Here is a 16,268-nt window from a genome sequence, read left to right on the forward strand (position 1 = left end):
TGTATATTAAATACTTTTCTAAATTAACTGAGTACATAAAAAAGAATACAGCACAAAACTTAAGTTAGTAGTCAGAAATCCCCAGCACATTGGGGTTAGGTTTAGGAGAGTAGACCATCATTTTTCATTTGACTGTGATGATACTTTTTTCTTTGATTGGATTTTAGATGACATTAAATATAGACACAACAAAACAGTCTCTGTGCCTCAGAGAAAACAATGGCCTCCTGATGTTCTTCAATTTCTATTATTTACAGTATAGACTATTCTTACTCTTTGGGCTTCTTTGAAATTTGTCTTCAATTTCTGCCTCTGTGTACTTCTGGTATGAACTACTACAGACAAATTAGTTCTTCATATTTTTATGTTGCTCTTGTGAAATAAAATGTGAAGAAAATATTAAATGTTTACCCAAACTTGGGATGAGAGCTACTAACCCTGTTGCGGTCCCGGGTGGCCCGAGCCTGGGATTTCAGCATGTTCCCATCCATGCTTATCCACTTGAAGAGAAAGTTCCTCCAGGAATTTGGAGTCCAGAGTTTCTGATTCCTTTTCCCCAGCCATTTTTTTTTCAGAAATATTTAGTTTAACTGATTCATGTTTTATATAAAATACAAAGCTGATATTGTTTCTTTTCTTAGGGTTATGGGAAATATGGACACATCTAAAAGAGTTTAATAAAATTTGAGTTACCTGAGGACAAAAAGATCATATATTCTCTATGTTCTAATAAATGATCTAATCTTATAATGGAGTAGTATGCCCATTGTGTTTTATCAAACTATTTAATTAATATTTGTAATAAAATGCCATATTCATGCTAATTGTGAGTTCATGGAATCCTTTCTCTTCCACCATTGTAACTTGACAGGATTTCCTTTCTTCTATCTTTGTAAAATCAGGAGGTTTGTGCTGACATACCCATCCACCCAAGTGTGTTCTTTTCAATACTCTAGGAGGATTTAAGAAAGGTCGGTCAGGAAAGGATTGGCAGAGAGATGCTTTAAACTGATCCCTATCCATGTATAAAGAGGGTATTTCTAACTCCAGATGATTGTATTATCAGCGATTCTCAATTTGGGACAAAGCAGAGAAGTGCTCCCTTGCCAGAAAGTTTTAATTAAAAACTCTTGTGAAAGGGTGGAGCCTGGAATAAGCATTAAAGTGGGTGTGAGTTTAGAGTCAGAATACCAGATGTCTGGGGAAGACTAGGAGACTAGGCTGGTCCTCAGTGAGCTCTGGCTTCAGGAGGATGGATGGGATCCTGGGAGCATCACTTTTAATTCTAAGCCTTCACCTAGCAGGTGAGTTGTAGTGAACTCCCAGGATACGTCATTAATTGGGGAGAGGGAATGAGAAAATTGAGATACAGACAAACTCATGCAGGTAGAAACATTAAGAAAAAATATAAAATTGGGGGTTTAATGACTTTCTGTTATTTTTCCAAGCAGGGGTGAGTAGCCAGCAGGAGAAAAATGGCCAGCAGCAGTTGAAACAAAGTCCTCCATCTCTGACTATCCAGGAAGGAGAGACGTCAATTCTGAACTGCTCTTATGAGAAGAGTGCATTTATCTACTTCCCCTGGTATTGGCAGTTGCCTGGTAAAGGCCCTACATTATTGATAAATGATGATAAAAAGGAAGCTGGAAGATTCACAGTCTTCTTCAGTAAGAGGGACAAACACGTCTCCTTACATATCAGAGCTTCTCAGCCTGGAGACTCAGCCACCTACTTCTGTGTAGCAAGCCCACAGTGCTCTCCTTGCGCCTACAGCCTGAACGCAAACCTGCAGCTGAGGCTCCAGCAAAAACATGTTGCAGAGCTTAGACTAGCAGGCATGAAGACCAGATTTCATTTCTACAAATAGGTGATGAAATAAAAGGCATAGTATGAAAGGATGGTTATTAAATAAATAAAATAAACATAGCTTAATGAATGACCAAATTGCTACAAGTTTTATAATAAATTATTAGATTGTCATCATGCACCAATCAGTTTTGGTGTAACTGGAACTTTTATATAATGCTGATGAAATGCAAATTGGTGTGACCACACTGGAAAACATTTGGCAGTTTCTTGTAAAATGATTTTACCATATGAACATAAATTCTCTTTTTATACATTCACCCAAGGGAAATTAAAATGTATATTTACACAAAAATTTTTTCTTTGTAGTAGTTTTGCCCACAATAGCCTCACATGGCCAAACTGAAAACAACCCAAATGCCCATCAACTGCTGAATAGAAATATGAGTTGTATATACCGTTTTTTTTTTTTTCAGTACTAGTTTTTTTATTTTTCAGAACTAGAGATGAAACCCAGGGCATTCTACCTCTGTGCTACATCCTTGGCCCTATTTTTATTGTTTATTTTGAAACAGGGTCCTCACTGAATTGCAAAGGGCCTCTAAGTAAGTAGTAGCTGAGGCTGTCCACGAACCGTGATCCTCCTGTCTCAGCCTCCCAAAAGCTAGAATTACAAGTGTGTGCCATCACATCTGGTTAGAGTTGTATATTTTGGTACTTGAATACTATACAGCAATAAAATGGCTTAAACTAGTGATAAAAGTAACACATGAAAGATCTAAAATTTTATGCTTCACTGGGTGAATAGGGGACCTTATGTAGGTGAAGCACAGGCTATGGATATGGACATTAACATCCACATCTACAGCTACACAATGGAAATCTATTCAACAATGAGAAGTAACGAACTGTTGATACACAACAATTTGGGTGAGACCAGACTGTGCTGATAGAAACAAAATTCATTTCAAGGATGATATATTTCATGATTCCATTTAGGTGACATTCTTAAGTGGCAAAATTATAAGTACATAGAGAAGGGCAGCGGTAACCAGGGCTTATGATGGGGAGGTGTTCTCAGGGAGTGATTTGGGGGTGATGGAATTGTTCCACGTTCTGATTACAGTGGTAGTTATACAAACTTTACATTTTTGACAAATTTTTGTGGAAGTATATACACATAGCAACAAGTCAGAATAAAGTCTGTATTTTACTAAATAGCATTATGTCAATATCAACTTCCTGGATTCAAGAATGGTGCATGAGGATAATGGTACATAACCATGGTTATCTTCATGCCATCACTGGAGAAAGCTGGTTGGGCAAAAGAACTCTGCATTATTTTTAAACTTATGTGAGTCTGAACAAATTCCAAAATAGAAGACAGACATGTGAAAGAATTAGATTCTTAAGCATTGTTGGTTGGAATGGAAACTGGGCAATGGCTTCAGCAGATTCTTATAAATTCATATATTCACCATGGCCCAAATTCTTCATACATTCACCATGGCCCAAAGACTCACTTCTGGGCATTTTCCCAAGAGAAATGAAAACATATGCCTATGAAAAGAGTTGCTTGCTAATCCCCAGGGATGGGGGCATTGGTAGAGCACTGGCCTAGCATGATACTCTCTTTATAAGGGCAAAGTTATAAAGCGGGACAAGGAGCCTGCTCTAGCATAATCTCATCTACAACAACCTTATTTCCAAATGAGATCATATTCAAAAGGACTAGAAATTAGGAATTCAACATATGAATTTGGGGAAAAAAATCAACAAAAGAAATTGTGGAAAAAGGGCTTTGCGGGTGTGAGTAACTTGAAAACCTTGAAACTGTGAGGTTTCCTGCATTATCCAAGTGGCCTTCACAAGGATCCTAAGGAAAGAGACAATGGAGTTAGAACAACAACAACAACAACAACAACAACAACAACAACAACAGCAGCAGCAGCAGCAGCAGTTTAATGGGAAAGTGAGGACAGCCTCTGAAAGCAGGAAATAAAGAACACAGATGATTCCTTACAGGAACCAGATTCAAGCTGACCTACTAAAACCCTGATTTTAGCCTAGGGAAACCATGGACTTATGATCTCCAGATTTCAGAAAATCAGATTTCAGAGGCAGCTGTTCGTGCTGCAGAGGGACCCTGAGCTGGCTGTCAGAGGCACAGGGTGGGCACTTTCGACAAGAAATCCTGTCCTCACACTGCTCCTCACGCAGCTTGGGCATCACAGTCTCCTTCTGATGGGGAACAAATACCATAAAATTGCAAACCAGGGTATCAGCACTCGGATGTGAGAGAGAACACAGTAGTAGATCTCACATACTCAGAAACCACTCATTGGTCTGTTATTTAGACCTGTATCAAAGAACAGAAATAGTTTTAGAGACCTTGTCTTTCTTTTCTAGTTGCCTTTTGGTCTCATTATATTAATTCACCCATTAAAACAAAGAAAGCAAATAGGAGATGAATAGCTATGTTCCACACCATCATTTAGCAGCGTACAAAAGTTCAGTCACCAAATTCTGTGGTGTCAACATGCCCCAAGTGCTTGTAGCCCACCCGTATCTTATCACAATCCTTCCGAGTGAATTTTAACCTGGTGTCACAGAAGGATGTGGCATGCTGCTTAGGAGGTTATTTTATAATTGAAAAATATATAGAATTTAAGTAAGGCTGAGTTCTTCAGATCAATGGGGTAGAAGATGTGATATAAAGATGATTCTACAAAACAGGATCTAAAATGTAAACTTCCTTTCATGGAAGCAGCAGGAAGGGATGTTCTCATCCTCTTAAAATATAAGAAATAAAAAATGTAGATTGGAAAGAATGATATTTTATTTGTTATAATTTCACAAAAGCATAAACAATTGAACAGCTGCGGAAATTCAGAAGGACTAACTTTTATCATTTGACTTAGAAGTAGCTATATTAATTGGATTATTTACAAAGTCCTAAAACTTAGTAAAAAAGAAGGAAGATATACAGTCATTGTTTCAACTATCTTGCCTTTCAAAGAGAGAGACAAAGACCTGGGAGGGGTTTTCTTCTCTTAAATGTTATCAGTTTTCAGCTGAAGAAAATAAATGTACAATAGTTTAATAGCCGGCAAACAAATTACGAGTAGAGTAATAAATAAAGGCCTCGTAATAAGTTGTATTTTAAATGGATGTCCAAAGTCTATCACTGAGTAGCATCAGTGTGTGTCAACCAGTTCAACCTACAGTCCCCTCAGCTCCCACCCTCAATACTAACGGTGCTTCTCGTCCCACAATTAAGGATCTACCTAACTTAATGACTAGAGAAAGGGGTGTACAAAAATAATATTTTGGGATGACTATACTTTTTCTTATCTGTGGGAAAATCTTGTGGTCCATGAACTTTAAAAAACCCACTTCCTGGAGGAGTAGCATGAGAACACAGGAAGTATGTATATAAGCTTCCAGGCTCTCAGAGACACTGAATTCTGAGCTGGAGGCAGAAGAAAACCATTTGATGCTGAAGGAAAGGTGCCACACGGCACGCTCCGGCCTGCTGTGGGGACTGGTGGCCTTTGCCTGCTCTGGTGCAAATAGTTCAAAGACGGTGTAGGACATTAGGGAAGAGAGGACAGCGCAGAGGCGCACAGTGCTCCACATGTACTCCGGAGGAGGGGGCTGGAGAAAACAAGCAAGCTGTGACTTCAGTGTCGTTGGTTTGGGTCCTAGGTTAGTCTAATCTCAGAGGATCAGCTCTGTTTTCTGGTTGTTCCCACAGGATCCAGTGTGGCCCTCAAAGAGACTCAAGGCCAGCCAGCCACACCCAGGCAGGAGGAAGAAGCAGTCACCCCGGACTCTTCATATGAAACAAATGATGGCACATATTACCTTTTTGGTACAAGCAAATCCCCCATGGGCAGACTGTTTACCCATTCGCCAGAGTTATTCTGGTCAGAATGAAAGGAAGGGCTGCTATTCTATCCAATTCCAGGAGGAGCTAAATCCATCAGTCTCAACATTCCACCATTATAGCTAGAAGATTCGGCAAAGTACCTCTGCTCTATGAGAACTCACAGTGTTTGAAATGATAATAAAAGCTGAACAAAAACCCAGAAGCTCCATAGGAGATGGGCCCTGCCACCAGCTGAGACGCACCTGCAGATCCCAGACAGGAAGGGAGCGACTGTGGTGCTCCACCTGTGATCTGACCAGAAGATTTCATTCCCAGTAAAACCACTTTCTGTCACTTTTTGAAACAGATGTCAAGAGCAAATTTCTTCCCATGCATTCTGTCTTGGGTTTTTAAATAAAATGTGTAAAGTTGTCAAAAGTTGAAAACTTGCTCCATAGTATTTTTTTGTAGTACCCAGGGGCATTCTACCTCTGAGCTACACTACCAGACCTATTTTTTATTCTTTATTTTGAAACATGTCTCACTAAGTTGCAGAGGGCCTCACTAAGTAGCTGAGGCTGGCTGAGAACTGCAATCCTCCTGTCTCAGTCTCCCAAGTACTGGGATTACAAGCGTGCGCCACCATGCCTGGCTGCTCCATTGTAATTTTAACTGTCAGTTTCACTTAAAGATGCTCATAGCAGAAATCTGGCCTAGAGCTTTGCAAAAGCAATACAAATTACTCCTTTGGCTCCTTCCTTTTAGCATCTGTGTTAAGCACAGAGAAGCAGAACCCGCATGAGTGATACAGAAAAGAGCTCACAATGAATCCTGGAGCAAGTCCTGGAGCTCATAGTGGAGTCCTTGCAAAGCTCTTGTCTTTGCACCTGGTTCTGAGTCTGAATTTACTGAAGGTCAGCCTGACTAACACTTGGGAAGGAAAGTTAGATATGAACAAGCTCTTGGATGAACTTGTAAGGATGTAGTAGAACCGCAAAGACAATTGACACCTCCTAGTCAAAGTGAAGACTCATCTGTCTCTTGCCGGGTTTAATCTTGTTTGGTGGGTGACTTTCAGGAGAAATAGTGTCATTGCCCTCATCCTACAACAGACTTGGCCCAAGATGAAGAGAGGCTGAAGCAGGATATATGGTGAGAAACAAAGGGGCTGTGATCAGCACTAAGTGGAGCTGAAAGGTCAGCGGCAACATGTGTGAGCTGCCCCAGAGCCTTCAGCTGGCTCTCAACCTGCAGAGCATGTAACTGAGGGTGCTGCATCTCACCTGCCTTTACAAACTGGAGTTTCTTTTGTGGTCAATGCTAAACAAGAACATTACTGGGAAGATATTTTTGGGAAATATAACCAGAGAGTTCAGATGAGTTAGTACAAACTGCCACAGTATCCCCTGTCAACACATACTCTCTCCCCAAAGGTTTAGAAAGTTCAGCTATCCATCTGTGGCGATGATCACTCTTCCTCTAGTTGAATCACACTCTGTCATTGATGCCCTGCAGCTTAAGTACAGAGATGCAATGAGATATAGGATCAGCTCTCATCAGCACATCTTGTGCTTCTATGTGGAGGCAAATACAAGGAGAGTAAACCATGGTTAGAAATACATAAATATAGCCGGGCGTGGTGGCGCACGCTTGTAATCCCAGCATTCGGGAGGCTGAGACCGGAGGATCACGGTTCACCGACAGCCTCAACTACTTAGGCCCTCTGCAACTCAGTGAGACCCAGTTTCAAAATAAAGAATAAAAAACAGGGCAGGGGGTGTAGCTCGGAGGTTGAATGCCCCAGGGTTCCATCCCCAGTCTGTACAAATAATACATAAATATATTCATATAAAAATAAAGAGAAACCTTATAATTGTTATGGTCCATGTTGTCATACATGGTCTTGTGATTGTAGCTGGGCTTATAACTACCTATTCTTCTACTCATTCCATAATCTCTTTTTTTTTTAAATCACAATCAGCACCTTACTCTTGAGCACACTTGAATTTCTATAAAACAAACTCCTCAGTCAGGAGCAAAGCTATTTTAAATGCAGAAAACTGAGTAAGTTTTTCTGTAAGTCCACCACTCCATTTATAACATGAGGATTACAGGTAAATTCATATCCAAAGTACAACTGTTGCTGTTGAAACACAAGAGCAACAACAAAATTTCAAAACAGCCAGAGAAAATTCACACACAATGTTCTAAGAAACAGCATCAGGAATAATACCTGATTTCTCATCAAAAGCAATAAAAGTCTATAAGGACACAACATTTGAAAAGTGATTAAAGAAAAATAATTAAAACTTTAAAGCTAGCTTCCTATGACAATAAAATATATATTAATTGTCTTTATTAAAAAATAACTCTTGCCGGGTGTGGTGGCGCATGCCTGTAATCTCCGCGCTTGGGAGGCAGAGACAGGAGGATCAGGCAGGTTCGAAGCCAGCCATGCTGGCTTAAGAGACCCTATTTCCAAATAAAAATATAAAAAATAGGTCTGGGAGTGTGGCCCGGAGACAGAAGGGCTTCCAGAAACCCCAGTACCACCAAAACAAACAAACAAACAAACACACACAAAAAAAGCTCTTGCCTGGCATGGTGGCAGATGCTTGTAATCACCGCGCTTGGGAGGCAGAGACAGTAGAATCGCGCTGGTTGGAAGCCAGCCCTGCTGGCTTAAGAGACCCTGTTCCCCAAAATAAAAAAGTATAAAATAGGTCTGGGAGTGTAGCCCGGAGGTAGAAGGGCTTCCAGAAACCTCAGTACCACAAATAAATAAATAAATAAATAAATAAATAAATAAATAAATAAATAAAAAATTACTCTTAATCCAGAGGACAGAGGCACTAGCCTGCTGTTCCAGCTACTTGGGAGGATGAGAATTAAAGACTGCAAGTTCAAGGCCAGCCTGCATGACTTAGCCAGACTCTAGTCAAAGAAAAAGAAAAAGCGCTCTTAAGGTGAAAAATCTTCAAGCAAAATGGAAAATTATATGCAGTATGTTTTTCTTTTCTCTGTTTAAGATCAGGTTCCTAGTGAGCAGGGGTTTGACTATGGAGAAGCAGCAGCCCTAGGGAAGGGTGGCTGGACGTCTTGGTGATGGTAACATTATTGATTTTATCCCAGTCCCAAAGGAAATGGGGGAGGGGAGCTAAACCTAGGTGCAAATTGTGTGAGGATGAATCAACTGAGAAAACATCAACTTACCAGATAGTGGTGTGTCATGCTTTCACCAGTTTCTTCTGCCACTGTGTGCTAGAAAGTGTAAGGGGCTGGAGTGAAGGGTTATTCCCAGCAAGCTTCCTTATCAGGACTTTGCCCTCTCTGTCTAATGCTGTCTCCTCAAGTATCTTCATGGTGGACCTCGCATATCCTCCGTGGCTTTATCCTAATATCACCACCTCCTGAAAACTTTGTCTTTCTGATTTCCTTCCTTGAGAACCAGGCTCCAGCACAGGAAGCAGTTCTGGGCTGAAGCACTGCCCCCTGGTGTGCAGCTAAAATGTCTTGTGGTCTACGCTGCCCTCCTTGCTGCCATCTGGTGTTCATGATTGAAGTGTGGTGAGGTCTAGTGGCCACAGCACCTGCCATTGCTGAATCAAAGTCAGGAGCTTCTCACAGCCCAGAGGGGATTCAGGAGGACCCATCTCTTGCCCACCAGACAGGAAGGTTGTTCTTCTAGATGACTTGCATACGTGCTTTTATTTATTTCCCACTGGAGCTCTTCGAGGTTGATAACAACTTTCCCAAGGGAGACAGTATGTTCTTGGCCCCATAGACCTGGTGAATGCCTAGCTTGCTACTCATTAGTTGAGTGATATTGGGAAGATAACTTAGTAGCTTTTATGCTTAATTTTCTCACCCCTCAATGTATATATTTATAATATCTGCCAAGATGCTTATTGTGAGAAGTAAGATGATGAATGTCCAGTACCAACAGAAGCCACAGCTCCATTAAAGAAAAGGAAATTGAAAATGTGAGAGGTGGCTTTGCCTTGTGTTACAGAGTAAGTATCAGGGCAGAACCTCCTTTCCTTCCTTCCTTCCCTATGTAGAGACTGGAATTCATTCCCAGCAGAAACTGTGAGTTCCATCTTAACACATCACCTCTAGGTACTGACCAGAAACTCCACCGGGCTTTTCAATTATAGCCCTGTTTCAGTTTTCCATTAATTAATTCATATAGGGGAATATTTAAATGACTAAAAATTTTCAAATAAATTTTCTTTAATTTTAAAAGAAATCTTAGTTGTAAAAAATTATAAATTCCAGGAAAGCAAAAGGGAAAAAATAAAATCATTTCTTATGATTTTTTTTGTGTGTGTGCCCTCATGTGTGTATACATGAATGTGCATGTGTGTGTGTCCTTGTTTGATTTAATTATCTGCATAATGCTGGTCTCACAGAGTAAGTTTGAAAGACTTCATTCTCTTTCTACTTTTGGGAATAGTTTGAGAAGAGCTGGTATTAGTTCTTCCTGAAAGATTTGATAGAATTCAGCACAAATAAAGTTTTCTGATGCTAATTTTCAATTTCCTTGACCTTGCATTTCCAACCAATTGGTTGTAATCTTGTGCAGCCAATTCCTGAATGAAGGGCTATTTATTAGGATTTTCACTCCAGAAGGCTTCTCCTAGGGTCCTCCCCTTACACAGTGGCTTTCACTATTCTGGTTAAATGATTTTTTATATATATCTACTTTTTTAACAGTGAGAATTTGGAGAGACAGAGCAGTGAACAGGATTGTTATCTAGAATCGGAAGCATTTTCAATGTCTACTTAATTTCTTAAATGAAAACTACTCAGGTTTTAGTTAAGAGATAATCTAAAGGCAAAGGGAAGAAAGAAAATGCAGATCCTGAGAACAGATTTGATCTTATCTTCTAGAAACAGTCCAGAAGCTTTCTAACTTTAGAAAAAGAGCCCTATATTGTGAAAGCAGCTTACCTCTCTACTCTCGTGGTCTCTGCTCTCGTTGATCTACTGGTTTGATGGCTGACCTTTTAGCCCAGGTGTGGACAAGCTGAAGTTGGTGAGGAAAAGAGTCTTCTACTTCAGAAAAAACAGCCTTGTTCTCAGCCACAGACAGCACTGCCCTCATTTACAAATCTCCTGGCTGTGGTCACCTGGCGGTATTCCTAGAAATTCAGGGTAATGTAAATTAACATTTACTAAATCCTTAAATCATTTGGACATTATTTATGCTTAATTTCACAATGCCTTCATCAACTGGCTTTACCTACTGATGCTCATCTATTTATGTACTTTGATGGTGTGGTACCCAGAATTGAATATGATACCCCCTCAGGTTCAGAGCAGATTACAACAGGATTTTATGGTCTTATCTGAATATTATCATTTTGGTTGCTCTAAAGCCACTTACTCCTCATAATTCTGCTTGAAATAGACAAAGGTAACTGCACTTTATTTCCTAGGAGAGGGCCATCTTTTGTACAACTGGTCATATTATTAATTTTACCAGCCAAGGCAATTGTCTCCCCATCCTACCAGCACCTCTCCTCAGTGGGATGCTCACTGCCAGCAAGGCCACCCAAAGCTTGGTGGAGGCATGTGGGTCTCAATGTCTCTGCGGAAGGAAAGGCTCAGCTGCTTTTAGACCCTGTGGAGATGGATTCCAAGATCCTATAGGTCTACTATGTGGTTATTTTCTCTGTTATTCCTACATTTCATTAAGGATAGTATTAATGCCCCCCCCCCCCCAGAAGATGACAGGGCACCAATTAGGAAAGAAACACCCAGTGAAAGGTTTTCTTGTATGTCTAATCAGGAGAGGACAGTTCGCCTCCTGTGGGTGCTGCCTCCGGCCTCCAGAGGGCGACGTTGCACAGCTAGCGCTCCCAGTTTCCTTGGCGATCAGAGCTTCCTCTCAGCCCCGCCTCCCTGCAGCTGACTGGAGCCCCTCACCCTCGCTGAGGTCTTTAGAGAAGGGACAAGTGAGGAGGAGCAGAGGCCAGCAGCAGCCAGGACCACACCAGCAGTTTTTGTGATTTTGTGACGGGAACCTGTGGAACTCTACTTTGATCTCAGCATCTATTTCCAAGAGCTGGGTTCCTCTTCTCTGCTTACCCAAAGGGGCTTTCCCAGAAAGGTGTCTGCAGCATTCCTCTGCTCAGCCATGCTCCTGGGGCTCCTGGTCCCCGTCCTGGGGGTGTACATTGCCCTGAGTGAGTACAATTGCCTACTGGTCCCCAGAGCCACACCTGTCGCTGTTTTCTGATTCAAATCCTAGTAAAAATACTTTTTTTCAGTGAAGCTGGCATTGCAGTCACTGACATAACATTGATTTTTCCAGGAGGTGCCAGAGCTCAGTCGGTGACCCAGCCGGACAGGCAGGTGACTGTCTCTGAAGGAGCCTCCCTGGAGCTGAGATGCAGCTATTCCTCGGGTGGAGTTGGAACTCTTTACCTCTTCTGGTATGTCCAGTACCCCAGCCAAGGCCTCCAGCCTCTCCTCAGGTCCTATTCTGGAAACACCCTGGTTCAAGGCATCAAAGGCTTTGAGGCAGAACTTAAGAAGAGCGAATCTTCCTTCCACCTGAGGAAACCCTCTGTGCATGGGAGCGACTCAGCCGAGTACTTCTGTGCTGTGAGTGCCACAGTGGCCGGGGCAGCAGGAGGAGCTGTGCTCAAACTCTGCGAGGTGCTGGGGAGGGTATGTGCATCTGGAAGATTTTACACTCTGATGCAATAGAAGCCACGGTGTTCTTATTCCACAGTGTGGAGGTGCCCAGGGCTTGCTGAGCCAGTGTCTGGCATCCTTTAGGTGGTTGGAGAGAGGGATCGTGACTTGGCACACGAGAGGTTTGGTTTTTTTCAATCACCATTTTATTTTTTAATAATCCAGGATAGTATGTGACTCTTCTTTCTTGACTCATCTTCCTGCAGACTCACTGCTTCCCTGACTTGGTAACCTTAGGGTCGTTTTCCTGGTTCTTTGTCCTGGCTCTACTCTGTGCTAATAGAAATAAGGACTTAGTTCAATGATTTTCCTGACTCACTTTCAACCAATATATCTGGGTAAATCCAAATCCCTAAAGCAGAGCTTCTGAGCTCTTGAAGCCAGGCCCTCTGAATGGGTTTATTGTTAGCTAGTCATCTGTGTATGCAATTTTCACCACTGATCTCTAAGTTTTCCCACATCCACTCACATTTGTGCCCCTCCATGGCATTCACTTCCCTCTGAACTCTTGGTGGGGACAGTGATTCTTCCCGAGGAACAGAGGGCTGCTATAACTCAAGAGACAAGGCTGACTGGAGAAGGGAAACCAGGGAAAGTAAAGCTGCCGACTCCAACTCCACCATCCAGGCACTTACTAGTAACTGAATGGGTTGGCTTTCCTCTGATTTTATCCTAAAATGCTGTGATTTGTCAGTGGATCATAAGGTCGTTAAAATGGCTAAATAAGAAGAGGTAGATGTCGTGACACGGAGTTTCCAAGAAAGATGATGTGCAAGGCAAAAGTAAAATAAGAAAAATACCCAATGACAACACACCACTGGACTGCTCCTAGGTGCCTTAAAAAGCAGTGGTGAAGATCCGGCCCAGGCCTTGGAGAGAACAGGTTAACCAGCACCGGCCTTGAGTACCTTGCCCACTAGGGGGCATCTTTTAACACATTTCCTGCTTTACTTTCTAGCTCACACTCATCCCTTCACTGTGACCCTAACCTTTCCTCACACTAAGAAGTCAAGATTCAAGCACTTCAGAGACTCTGAAAATGAGCTGTGCCCCAGGACCAGTGATTGTCCTATTCTTACTGTTTGGTAAGTAAAATTCGACATATAGTTTAGAGTCTTTTTTTTTTCTTTTCATGAAATTGATGCAATCTTTAACCACAATTTTCTCTAAGAGACAGAACAGGACCATGACCATGGTAACCTGATTTAAGTTATTATTATTTTTTCTTCTTAGGAGGAAACAATGGGGACTCAGTGACCCAGACCACAGGTCAAGTGACCCTCTCTGAAGGGGCCTCCCTGACTGTGAACTGTTCCTATGAAACCCTACAGTATCCTGCCCTGCTCTGGTACGTGCAGTACCCTGGAGAAGGTCCACAGCTCCTCTTCAGAGTCTCAAAGGCTGGCGAGAAGGGAAGCCACAAAGGTTTTGAAGCCACATATGATAAAGCCGCCACGTCCTTCCACTTGGAGAAAGCCTCGGTGCAGGCGTCAGACTCGGCTGTGTACTACTGTGCTCTGAGTGACACAGTGGCAGGAACTGCAGGGGGAGCTGAGCACAAACTGTGATGGGACAGGGGCCTGGCTGCTGAGAGCCACCTCTGGGTCTCTCTGGTTTAGGGACCAGGAACAAGTCTGTTGTTGTCCCCGTCACTCAGCCCAGGCCCTGCTGAGCTGTAGTCACCCAGATCAGCCCAAGAGCCCTGCGGAGGGTGGGAGGCAGCCGCACTCCCCGCACATGCTTCACCAGCGACAGTGAGCACAGTCTGTTAGCATGGCTTCTCATCAGTAGATAGTGCCTGGGATCTGCAGAAGGTAGATTCTAGGATGAAATTCTCACCTGCAGGTTGGCGTGGGAGGGAATTCCAGCCTCCCCAACATCTTTAAGCCATTTCTCCTCTGAGAAGAGGCTAGATGGAGGGAGAGATGGTGGCCAGGACTGTGAGAAAAGATGATAAAGAGAAGAATCTTTGGATTTAATTGCAGTCACCTTCTTATCTTTGCAAGTATTAGAGGTGGTATTTTGTATGTCTGTTGCAGCTACTTAATATATATATATCAGTTTATTAGGTCATGGGTATGTTTTTGCTTGAGATACATTTTGTTTGGACACACAGATATGATGATCCTTGGAGGGTTGTTCGTCCCTTTACAGGACATTTGCTTAGAGGCTGTAAGAAGAGCAATTCTACTCCAACATCCTCCACCACCATGAACACAACTCTCACCCAACACAACAAGAGAGCGACGTTCACTCTGGAAATGAGCTTGAGCACAAGTGAGTGAGGGGGTGGCAGGCCTGATCTCTGTGTCTGTGTCTGCAGAGCAAGGCCACGATGCAGACTGCTGACTCTGTCACGGAGGCAGGAGCAGAGGCTGTGTCCCTGAAAACGACTCTTGGCCAGAAGCCTGGAGACTTATCAGGAGAATAGAAACTTCCTCCCCAGACAAACAGAGCTGGGATTGTCCAGGCAGCTGTAACTGCAAGATAAAGCACAGAACTGCCTGAGCATAAACAGACAGTATATAGGCTAACTAACTGCCTTTCTGCTTCTGCATCTTGCTTACTTTAGGCAAAAAACCCTTTCCAACTCACCCCTCCTTCTGGAGATTTAAGTTGACTATTGTATAAAAACAAACAAATAAACAACACCCACAAAAAAAAAAAAGAAAAAACCTTGTATGTCCTAAGTTTGGAGCTCAGACCCAGAGCTTTGCTCTCTGGGCCTCACTCATGAACAAATAGACCCCCGGTGTCCTAGTCTGGCCTCTCAGTCTTGTTTTTGTGAATTTGAGTCTCTTGCAACATCATTGACATTGAAGGGGCCTCACTTATAAATCTCATTTTTCACAATTATCCATTTTTAGCCTTTTCTCTTATTTTTAATTTTTTCCAGAGGTCCCATCTCTAGATCTTACCAATTAAACTAAAATGTACTCATACAGCATAAGTAAATTATATACATATGAAAAATTACTTCATATGTTCACATGGTAGACAGAAAAGACTCTTTGTGAATTGTGGCAGATTGAACAGTTTGCCTCTGTCCCTCTGAAGCCCCAACAAAAGGGTATTTTCAAACTCCCGTGATCACAAAGGAAGTGGGAGAGGAGAAGATAGCAGCTGTAATTGCAGAGGCATGTGAAGAAGTAAAAAGGCACATTTAACAGACTGCAAAGAGCTGAGAAATGGAAAGCAAAGCTGGAAGAAGAGTAAACAGGCAGAAACCTCCAGTGTGCTGCAGATGTTGCCAGACCCAAGGACAGGGGCCGCGCTGCCTTCTGAGGGTACCGGGGATGACAGTGCTTGGGGTGTGTGTCCGTAGACAGTAGAACTGCAGAAAGACTCTGTAAATAGCCTTTCAACCCCATGTCCCCCTGCCGTCTCCAGCAGCATCTCTCGCTCACCAAACATGGGAGACTGAGGTGCACCCTCTGCAATGAGCCTTAGGCTTTAGGGACACCACGTGAACTCGAGGGTGGGTGGTGAGATGTCAGGCTGAAAATAAGGGCATCACATGGGTTCCTTTGTTTTGGTTTGTGAGGCTTTCAGCTCCTCTTATAGTCAGTTTTTATTAGGATTTCACTAACCTATGGCAAGAGAGGTATTATACTATTCCTTTCTTCAGAACTGGTGACAAAATAGACTTTCAGTAGGTTACAGACTTGCAAGCTTCAGCTGGTTTTATACCCTATGTAAAACTAAGCTGCCAGGGGTTACCACATAGTTGTTACATTTCTAACAGGAAGAGAAAGAGGAGAACCCTCCAGACAAAGCAAATCCAATGTGCAAAGAATAGCAAGAATGCAGAAAAATTACTCAAAGGCCACAGAGACAATACAAGTAGCAGAGGAAAGAAAATCAATCATAAAACCATGCAGGGAGG

At 42.4% G+C, this 16,268-nt stretch overlaps 1 gene segment (V, D, J or C); it reads left to right on the top strand.

The window, feature by feature from the left end:
* The first annotated feature begins 1,252 nt into the window (after positions 1-1,252).
* Positions 1,253-1,867, top strand: LOC308279561 (T cell receptor alpha variable 23/delta variable 6-like). The segment is given in 2 exons: positions 1,253-1,304; positions 1,452-1,867.
* The last annotated feature ends 14,401 nt before the right edge of the window (positions 1,868-16,268 follow it).

Source organism: Muscardinus avellanarius (assembly GCF_963383645.1).
Source record: "Muscardinus avellanarius genome assembly, contig: SCAFFOLD_56, whole genome shotgun sequence".
NCBI classification, from domain to species: Eukaryota; Metazoa; Chordata; class Mammalia; order Rodentia; family Gliridae; genus Muscardinus; species Muscardinus avellanarius.